Source organism: Melanotaenia boesemani, chromosome 20, assembly GCF_017639745.1.
Source record: "Melanotaenia boesemani isolate fMelBoe1 chromosome 20, fMelBoe1.pri, whole genome shotgun sequence".
NCBI classification, from domain to species: Eukaryota; Metazoa; Chordata; class Actinopteri; order Atheriniformes; family Melanotaeniidae; genus Melanotaenia; species Melanotaenia boesemani.
Window position 1 is genome coordinate 22,487,038 of NC_055701.1, and position 8,429 is coordinate 22,495,466.

Here is an 8,429-nt window from a genome sequence, read left to right on the forward strand (position 1 = left end):
AAGGTGGTGGCTGCAGGCGGAGACGGGAGGCTGGTGTTCAGCAAGCCGATGCTGTTGGCTGTAGGTGGAGACGAGAGGCTGGTGGATTGCAAGCCGATGGTGGTGGCTGCAGGTGGAGAGAGGAGGCTGGCCTTCTGCAAGCCGACGGTGGTTGCTGCAGGTGGAGACGAGAGGCTGGTGGTTTGCAAGCCGAAGGTGGTGGCTGCAGGTGGAGACGGGAGGCTGGTGGTTTGCAAGCCGACGGTGGTGGCTGCAGATGGAGACGGGAGGCTGGTGTTTTGCAAGCCGATGGTGGTGGCTGCAGATGGAGACGAGAGGCTGGTGTTTTGCAAGCCGATGGTGATGGCTGCAGGTGGACATGGGAGGCTGCCCATTTGCAAGCCGGTGGTGGTGGCTGCAGGTGGAGAGGGGAGTCTGGCCTTCTGCAAGCCGACGGTGGTGGTGGCTGCAGGTGGACATGGGAGGCTGGCCTGTTGCAAGCCGATGGTGGTGGCTGCAGGTGGAGAGGGGAGGCTGGCCTTTTGCAAGCCGGTGGTGGTGGCTGCAGGTGGAGACGGGAGGCTGGTGCTCAGCAAGCCGATGGTGGTGGCTGCAAGTGGAGACGGGAGGCTGGTGTTCAGCAAGCCGATGGTGGTGGGTGCAAGTGGAGACGGGAGGCTGGTGTTTTGCAAGCCGATGGTGGTGGCTGCAGGTGGAGATGGGAGGCTGGTGTTTTGGAAGCCGATGGTGGTGGCTGCAGGTGGGAGGCTGGTGTTTAAACAGCTGATGGTGGTGGCTGCAGGTGGAGACGAGAGGCTGGCCTTCTGCAAGCCGATGGTGGTGGCTGCAGGTGGAGACGAGAGGCTGGTGGTTTGCAAGCCGATGGTGGTGGCTGCAGGTGGAGAATTGAGGCTGGCCTTTTGCAAGCCGGTGGTGGTGGTTGCAGGTGGAGAGGGGAGGCTGGCGTTCTGCAAGCCGACGGTGGTGGCTGCAAGTGGAGACGAGAGGCTGGTGGTTTGCAAGCCGAAGGTGGTGGCTGCAGGCGGAGATGGGAGGCTGGTGGTTTGCAAGCCGATGGTGGTGGCTGCAGGTGGAGACGGGAGGCTGGTGTTTTGCAAGCCGGTGGTGGTGGCTGCAGGTGGAGACGGGAGGCTGGTGTTTTGCAAGCCGGTGGTGGTGGCTGCAGATGGAGATGAGAGGCTGGTGTTTTGCAAGCCGATGGTGATGGCTGCAGGTGGACATGGGAGGCTGGCCATTTGCAAGCCGGTGGTGGTGGCTGCAGGTGGAGACGGGAGGCTGGTGTTATGCAAGCCGATGGTGGTGACTGTAAGTAGAGACGGGAGGCTGGTGTTTCGTAAGTCGATGGTGGTGGCTGCAGGTGGAGATGGGAGGCTGGTGTTTTGGAAGCCGATGGTGGTGGCTGCAGGTGGGAGGCTGGTGTTTAAACAGCTGATGGTGGTGGCTGCAGGTGGAGACGAGAGGCTGGCCTTCTGCAAGCCGACGGTGGTGGCTGCAGGTGGAGACGAGAGGCTGGTGGTTTGCAAGCCGATGGTGGTGGCTGCAGGTGGAGACGGGAGGCTGGCCTTTTGCAAGCCAGTGGTGGTGGCTGCAGGTGGAGAGGGAAGGCTGGCCTTCTGCAAGCCGACGGTGGTGGCTGCAGGTGGAGACGAGAGGCTGGTGGTTTGCAAGCCGAAGGTGGTGGTTGCAGGTGGAGACGGGAGGCTGGTGTGTTGCAAGCCGATGGTGGTGGCTGCAGATGGAGACGGGAGGCTGGTGGTTTGCAAGCTGATGGTGGTGGCTGCAGGTGGAGACGAGAGGCAGGTGTTTTGCAAGCGGATTGTCGTGGCTGCAGGTGGAGACGGGAGGCTCTTGTTTTGCAAGACGATGGGGGTGGCTGCAAGTGGAGACGGGAGGCTGGTGTTTTGCAAGCCGATGGTGATGGCTGCAGGTGGACATGGGAGGCTGGCCTTCTGCAAGCCGGTGGTGGTGGCTGAAGGTGGAGAGGGGAGGCTGGCCTTCGGCATGCCGACGGTGGTGGTGGCTGCAGGTGGACAAGGGAGGCTGGCCTTTTGCAAGCCGATGGTGGTGGCTGCAGGTGGAGACGGGAGGCTGGTGTTTTGCAAGCCGATGGTGGTGGCTGCAGGTGGAGACGGGAGGCTGGTGTTCAGCAAGCCGATGGTGGTGGCTGCAGGTGGAGACGGGAGGCTGGTGTTTTGCAAGCCGATGGTGGTGGCTGCAAGTGGAGACGGGAGGCTGGTGTTTTGCAAGCCGATGGTGGTGGCTGCAGGTGGAGACGGGAGGCTGGTGTTTTGCAAGCCGATGGTGGTGGCTGCAGATGGAGACGAGAGGCTGGTGTTTTGCAAGCCGATGGTGATGGCTGCAGGTGGACATGGGAGGCTGGCCATTTGCAAGCCGGTGGTGGTGGCTGCAGATGGAGACGAGAGGCTGGTGTTTTGCAAGCCGATGGTGGTGGCTGCAGGTGGACATGGGAAGCATGGCCTTCTGCTAGCCGGTGGTGGTGGCTGCAGGTGGACATGGGAGGCTGACCATTTGCAAGCCGGTGGTGGTGGCTGCAGATGGAGACGGGAGGCTGGTGGTTTGCAAGCCGATGTTGGTGGCTGCAAGTGGAGACGGGAGGGTGGTGGTTTGCAAGCCGATGGTGGTGGCTGCAGGTGGACATGGGAGGCTGGCCTTTTGCAAGCCGATGGTGGTGGCTGCAGGTGGAGAGGGGAGGCTGGCCTTCTGCAAGCCGATGGTGGTGGCTGCAGGTGGAGAGGGGAGGCTGGCCTTCTGCAAGCCGACGGTGGTGGCTGCAGGTGGAGACGAGAGGCTGGTGTTTTGCAAGCCGATTGTCGTGGCTGCAGGTGGTGACGGGAGGCTGGCGTTTTGCAAGGCGATGGTGGTGGCTGCAGGTGGGAGGCTGGTGTTCAACAAGCCGATGGTGGTGGCTGCAGGTGGAGATCGGAGGTGGATGGTGGACACTGCAGAGGGATAATATAAATAGAAAAGAAAAAAACTCACTTATTGTGTTTCAGAACTAGTTACACAGAAGAAGAAAACAAGAAAACATTAAAGAAAAAATTGTGAATTGTATGAAAAAGTTAAACTAAATGTAAAACTTAGTGAAGTGGCTTCGATGGTGATCTCAGGCGCTGTCCCAGTGGATGGAGACTCTAATGGTCCGAGCTGGAAACTGGATGCACTCACTGTGTTGAACGAAGATGATGGTGGTTCCTGCAGGCGATGTTAGATCTTCTTTCAGATGTTTTAAAAGCTGATGGTGGTTCCTGCAGGTGGAGACGAGACGATGGCGGTCATCAAGGCGATGGTAGTGGCTGCAGGTGGGAGGCTGGTGTTCAGCAAGCCGATGGTGGTGGCTGCAGGTGGAGACGGGAGGTTGGTGCTCAGCAAGCCGATGGTGGTGGCTGCAGGTGCAGAGGGGAGGCAGGCCTTCTGCAAGCCGACGGTGGCGGCTGCAGGTGCAGAGGGGAGGCTGGCCTTCTGCAAGCCGACGGTGGTGGTGGCTGCAGGTGGACATGGGAGGCTGGCCTCTTGCAAGCCGGTGGTGGTGGCTGCAGGTGGAGACGGGAGGCTGGCCTATTGCAAGCCGGTGGTGGTGGCTGCAGGTGGAGACAGGAGGCTGGTGTTCAGCAAGCCGATGGTGGTGGCTGCAGGTGGAGACGAGAGGCTGGTGTTTTGTAAGCCGATTGTCGTGGCTGCAGGTGGAGACGGGAGGCTGGCCTTCTGCAAGCCGGTGGTGGTGGCTGCATGTGGAGAGGGGAGGCTGGCCTTCTGCAAGCCAACGGTGGTGGCTGCAGGTGGAGACGGGAGGCTGGTGGTTTGCAAGCCGATGGTGGTGGCTGCAGGTGGAGACGAGAGGCTGGTGTTTTGTAAGTCGATTGTCGTGGCTGCAGGTGGAGACGGGAGGCTGGTGTTCAGCAAGCCGATGGTGGTGGCTGCAGGTGGAGACGGGAGGCTGGTGTTTTGGAAGCCGATGGTGGTGGCTGCAGGTGGGAGGCTGGTGTTCAACAAGCCGGTGGTGGTGGCTGCAGGTGGAGAGGGGAGGCTGGCCTTCTGCATGCCGACGGTGGTGGTGGCTGCAGGTGGACAAGGGAGGCTGGCCTTTTGCAAGCCGATGGTGGTGGCTGCAGGTGGAGACGAGAGGCTGGTGTTTTGTAAGTCGATTGTCGTGGCTGCAGGTGGAGACGGGAGGCTGGTGTTCAGCAAGCCGATGGTGGTGGCTGCAGGTGGAGACGGGAGGCTGGTGTTTTGGAAGCCGATGGTGGTGGCTGCAGGTGGGAGGCTGGTGTTCAACAAGCCGGTGGTGGTGGCTGCAGGTGGAGAGGGGAGGCTGGCCTTCTGCATGCCGACGGTGGTGGTGGCTGCAGGTGGACAAGGGAGGCTGGCCTTTTGCAAGCCGATGGTGGTGGCTGCAGGTGGAGACGGGAGGCTGGTGTTCAGCAAGCCGATGGTTGTGGCTGCAGGTGGACATGGGAAGCATGGCCTTCTGCTATCCGGTGGTGATGGCTGCAGGTGGACATGGGAGGCTGGCCATTTGCAAGCCGGTGGTGGTGGCTGCAGATGGAGACGGGAGGCTGGTGGTTTGCAAGTCGATGGTGGTGGCTGCAAGTGGAGACGGGAGGGTGGTGGTTTGCAAGCCGATGGTGGTGGCTGCAGGTGGACATGGGAGGCTGGCCTTTTGCAAGCCGGTGGTGGTGGCTGCAGGTGGAGACGGGACGCTGGTGTTCTGCAAGCCGATGGTGGCGGCTGCAGGTGGAGACGGGAGGCTGGTGGTCAGCAAACCGATGGTGGTGGCTGCAGGTGGAGACGGGAGGCTGGTGTTCAGCAAGCCGATGGTGGTGGCTGCAGGTGGAGACGGGAGGCTGGTGTTTTGCAAGCCGATGGTGGTGGCTGCAAGTGGAGACGGGAGGCTGGTGTTTTGCAAGCCGATGGGGGTGGCTGCAGGTGGAGACGGGAGGCTGGTGTTTTGGAAGCCGATGGTGGTGGCTGCAGGTGGGAGGCTGGTGTTTAAACAGCTGATGGTGGTGGCTGCAGGTGGAGACGAGAGGCTGGCCTTCTGCAAGCCGATGGTGGTGGCTGCAGGTGGAGACGGGAGGCTGGTGGTTTGCATATACATATAAGAAGAAAACAAGAAAACATTAAAGAAAAATGGTGAATTGTATAAAAAAGTTAAACTAAATGTAAAACTTAGTGAAGTGGCTTCGATGGTGATCTCAGGCGCTGTCCCAGTGGATGGAGACTCTAACGGTCCGAGCTGGAAACTGGATGCACTCACTGTGTTGAACGAAGATGATGGTGGTTCCTGCAGGCGATGTTAGATCTTCTTTCAGATGTTTTAAAAGCTGATGGTGGTTCCTGCAGGTGGAGACGAGACGATGGCGGTCATCAAGGCGATGGTAGTGGCTGCAGGTGGGAGGCTGGTGTTCAGCAAGCCGATGGTGGTGGCTGCAGGTGGAGACGGGAGGTTGGTGCTCAGCAAGCCGATGGTGGTGGCTGCAGGTGGAGAAGGGAGGCTGGCCTTTTGCAAGCCGGTGGTGGTGGCTGCAGGTGGAGAGGGGAGGCTGGTGTTTTGCAAGCCGATGGGGGTGGCTGCAGGTGGAGACGGGAGGCTGGTGTTTTGGAAGCCGATGGTGGTGGCTGCAGGTGGGAGGCTGGTGTTTAAACAGCTGATGGTGGTGGCTGCAGTTGGAGACGAGAGGCTGGCCTTTTGCAAGCCGAAGGTGGTGGCTGCAAGTGGAGACGGGAGGCTGGTCTTCTGCAAGCCGGAGGTGGTGGCTGCAGGTGGAGACGGGAGGCTGGTGGTTTGCAAGCCGATGGTGGTGGCTGCAAGTGGAGACGGGAGGCTGGTGGTTTGCAAGCCGATGGTGGTGGTTGCATGTGGAGACGAGAGGCTGGTGGTTTGTAAGCCGATGGTGGTGGCTGCAGGTGGGAGGCTGGTGTTTAAAAAGCTGATGGTGATGGCTGGAGATGGAGACGGGAGGCTGGTTTTTTGCAAGCCGGTGGTGGTGGCTGCAGGTGGAGAGGGGAGGCTGGCCTTCTGCAAGCCGATGGTGGTGGCTGCAGGTGGAGACGAGAGGCTGGTGTTTTGCAAGCCGATGATGGTGGCTGCAGGTGGAGATGGGAGGCTGGCCTTCTGCAAGCCGGTGGTGGTGGCTGCAGGTGGAGAGGGGAGGCTGGCCTTCTGCAAGCCGACGGTGGTGGCTGCAGGTGGAGACGAGAGGCTGGTGTTTTGCAAGCCGATTGTCGTGGCTGCAGGTGGAGACGGGAGGCTGGCCTTTTGCAAGCCGGTGGTGGTGGCTGCAGGTGGAGAGGGGAGGCTGGCCTTCTGCAAGCCGACGGTGGTGGCTGCAGATGGAGACGAGAGGCTGATGTTTTGCAAGCCGATTGTTGTGGCTGCAGGTGGAGACGGGAGGCTGGTGTTTTGCAAGCCGATGGTGGTGGCTGCAGGTGGGAGGCTGGTGTTCAACAAGCCGACGGTGGTGGCTGCAGGTGGAGATCGGAGGTGGATGGTGGACACTGCAGAGGGATAATATAAATAGAAAAGAAAAAAACTCACTTATCGTGTTTCAGAACTAGTTACATATAAGAAGAAAACAAGAAAACATTAAAGAAAAATGGTGAATTGTATAAAAAAGTTAAACTAAATGTAAAACTTAGTGAAGTGGCTTCGATGGTGATCTCAGGCGCTGTCCCAGTGGATGGAGACTCTAATGGTCCGAGCTGGAAACTGGATGCACTCACTGAAGAGAAAAAAACAACCAAAATAAATAAATGAAGAAACTAAAGACCTTCTATCCTCTCTAAACATGAGCAACACTTTCTCTGTTTACCTTCAGTATTTGACAATGTTCTCCTCAGTCAGGACGTCCCGGGCACCGGGACACCCCCCGGCACCCGGAAAAGAAGAGAAGAGAAGAGAATTCCACAGTTTACTCATGTGGCATAGAAATGAGTTCTTAAACATACAAAAGTTATCATGAAGAACATTTGATGGTGTGTGTCCATCACAGGGATGGAAGGTGCATTCTTACTTTGGGGGACAGTACTGTGCAAAAGTCTGGCGCCACTCCAGGAAAAAGAGAAAAAAAAGGCAGAAAAAAAGCAGAGATTTACAGAAACACGTTGGCTGCTTTTTGTTCTGATCTCTGTTAACATGATTTCACATTTCTTCATGATTTTCAGGGCTGGGCTCTGAGGAGGATTCATCCCTCCATCAGACCTGTTACCACTGATTTTCAGTCCAGTTCTGCCGTCATCTGGCACATCTCAGATCCACTATCAGCTCTGTGCTGGATTTCAGATGCTGTAGAAGTTTTTAGACCGACCACCAGTTCAGATATGTGAACTTCATTATCAACTTGTCCAGTTTATTTGAGGACACACTGTCCACCATGCTGAGACATGATTTTGTTGCTGAAGACTCTCCGTCATCATTCAACTCAGAAAAGTTGAACTTGTCTTGAGCAACAGAAACTACTGCTCGAGACAAGGTCAACGTTGGAGATGGAAAGAAAAGAAAAGGAGTGGCACGAGATTTTTGTACAGTACTGTGTTGGAAGAAGATGATGGTGGTTCCTGCAGGTGGTGTCAGGTCTTCTTCCAGATGTTATAAAAGCCGATGGTGGTTCCTGCAGGTAAAGACGGGAGGTGGATGGTGGACCCTGCAGAGGGACAGTATAAACAGAAAAAAAAATTCAATTATCAAATTTCAGAACTAGTTACATGTAAGAAGAAAACAATAAAACATCAAAGAACAAAAGTGAACAAAAGTTGAACATTTCATTGTAGATGTAAAACTTAATGAAGTGGCTTCGATGGTGATCTCAGGCGCTGTCCAAGTGGATGGAGACTCTAACGGTCCGAGCTGGAAACTGGATGCACTCACTGTGTTGAAAGAAGATGATGGTGATTCCTGCAGGCGATGTTAGATCTTCTTTCAGATGTTTTAAAAGCTGATGGTGGTTCCTGCAGGTGGAGACGGGACGATGGTGGTCATCAAGCAGATGGTAGTGGCCGCAGGTGGGAGGCTGGTGTTCAGCAAGCCGATGGTGGTGGCTGCAGGTGGAGACAGGAGGCTGGTGTTCTGCAAGCCGATGGTGGTGGCTGCAGGTGGAGAAGGGAGGTTGGTGCTCAGCAAGCTGATGGTGGTGGCTGCAGGTGGAGACGGGAGGCTGGCCTTTTGCAAGCCGGTGGTGGTGGCTGCAGGTGGAGAGGGGAGGCTGGTGTTTTGCAAGCCGATGGGGGGTGGCTGCAGGTGGAGACGGGAGGCTGGTGTTCAGCAAACCGATGGTGGTGGCTGCAGGTGGAGACGGGAGGCTGGTGTTTTGCAAGCCGATGGTGGTGGCTGCAGGTGGGAGGCTGGTGTTTAAACAGCTGATGGTGGTGGCTGCAGGTGGAGAGGGGAGGCTGGCCTTTTGCAAGCCGATGGT

General features: G+C 57.4%; 1 long non-coding RNA gene across 1 annotated transcript; it reads right to left on the reverse strand.

The window, feature by feature from the left end:
• Window positions 1-6,478: 6,478 nt before the first annotated feature.
• Window positions 6,479-8,059, reverse strand: LOC121631060. Its single transcript, XR_006008660.1, has 3 exons — window positions 7,886-8,059; window positions 7,549-7,661; window positions 6,479-6,516 (listed from the first exon to the last, which is right to left on the reverse strand). It is a non-coding gene; the product is annotated as an uncharacterized LOC121631060 (long non-coding RNA).
• Window positions 8,060-8,429: the final 370 nt, after the last annotated feature.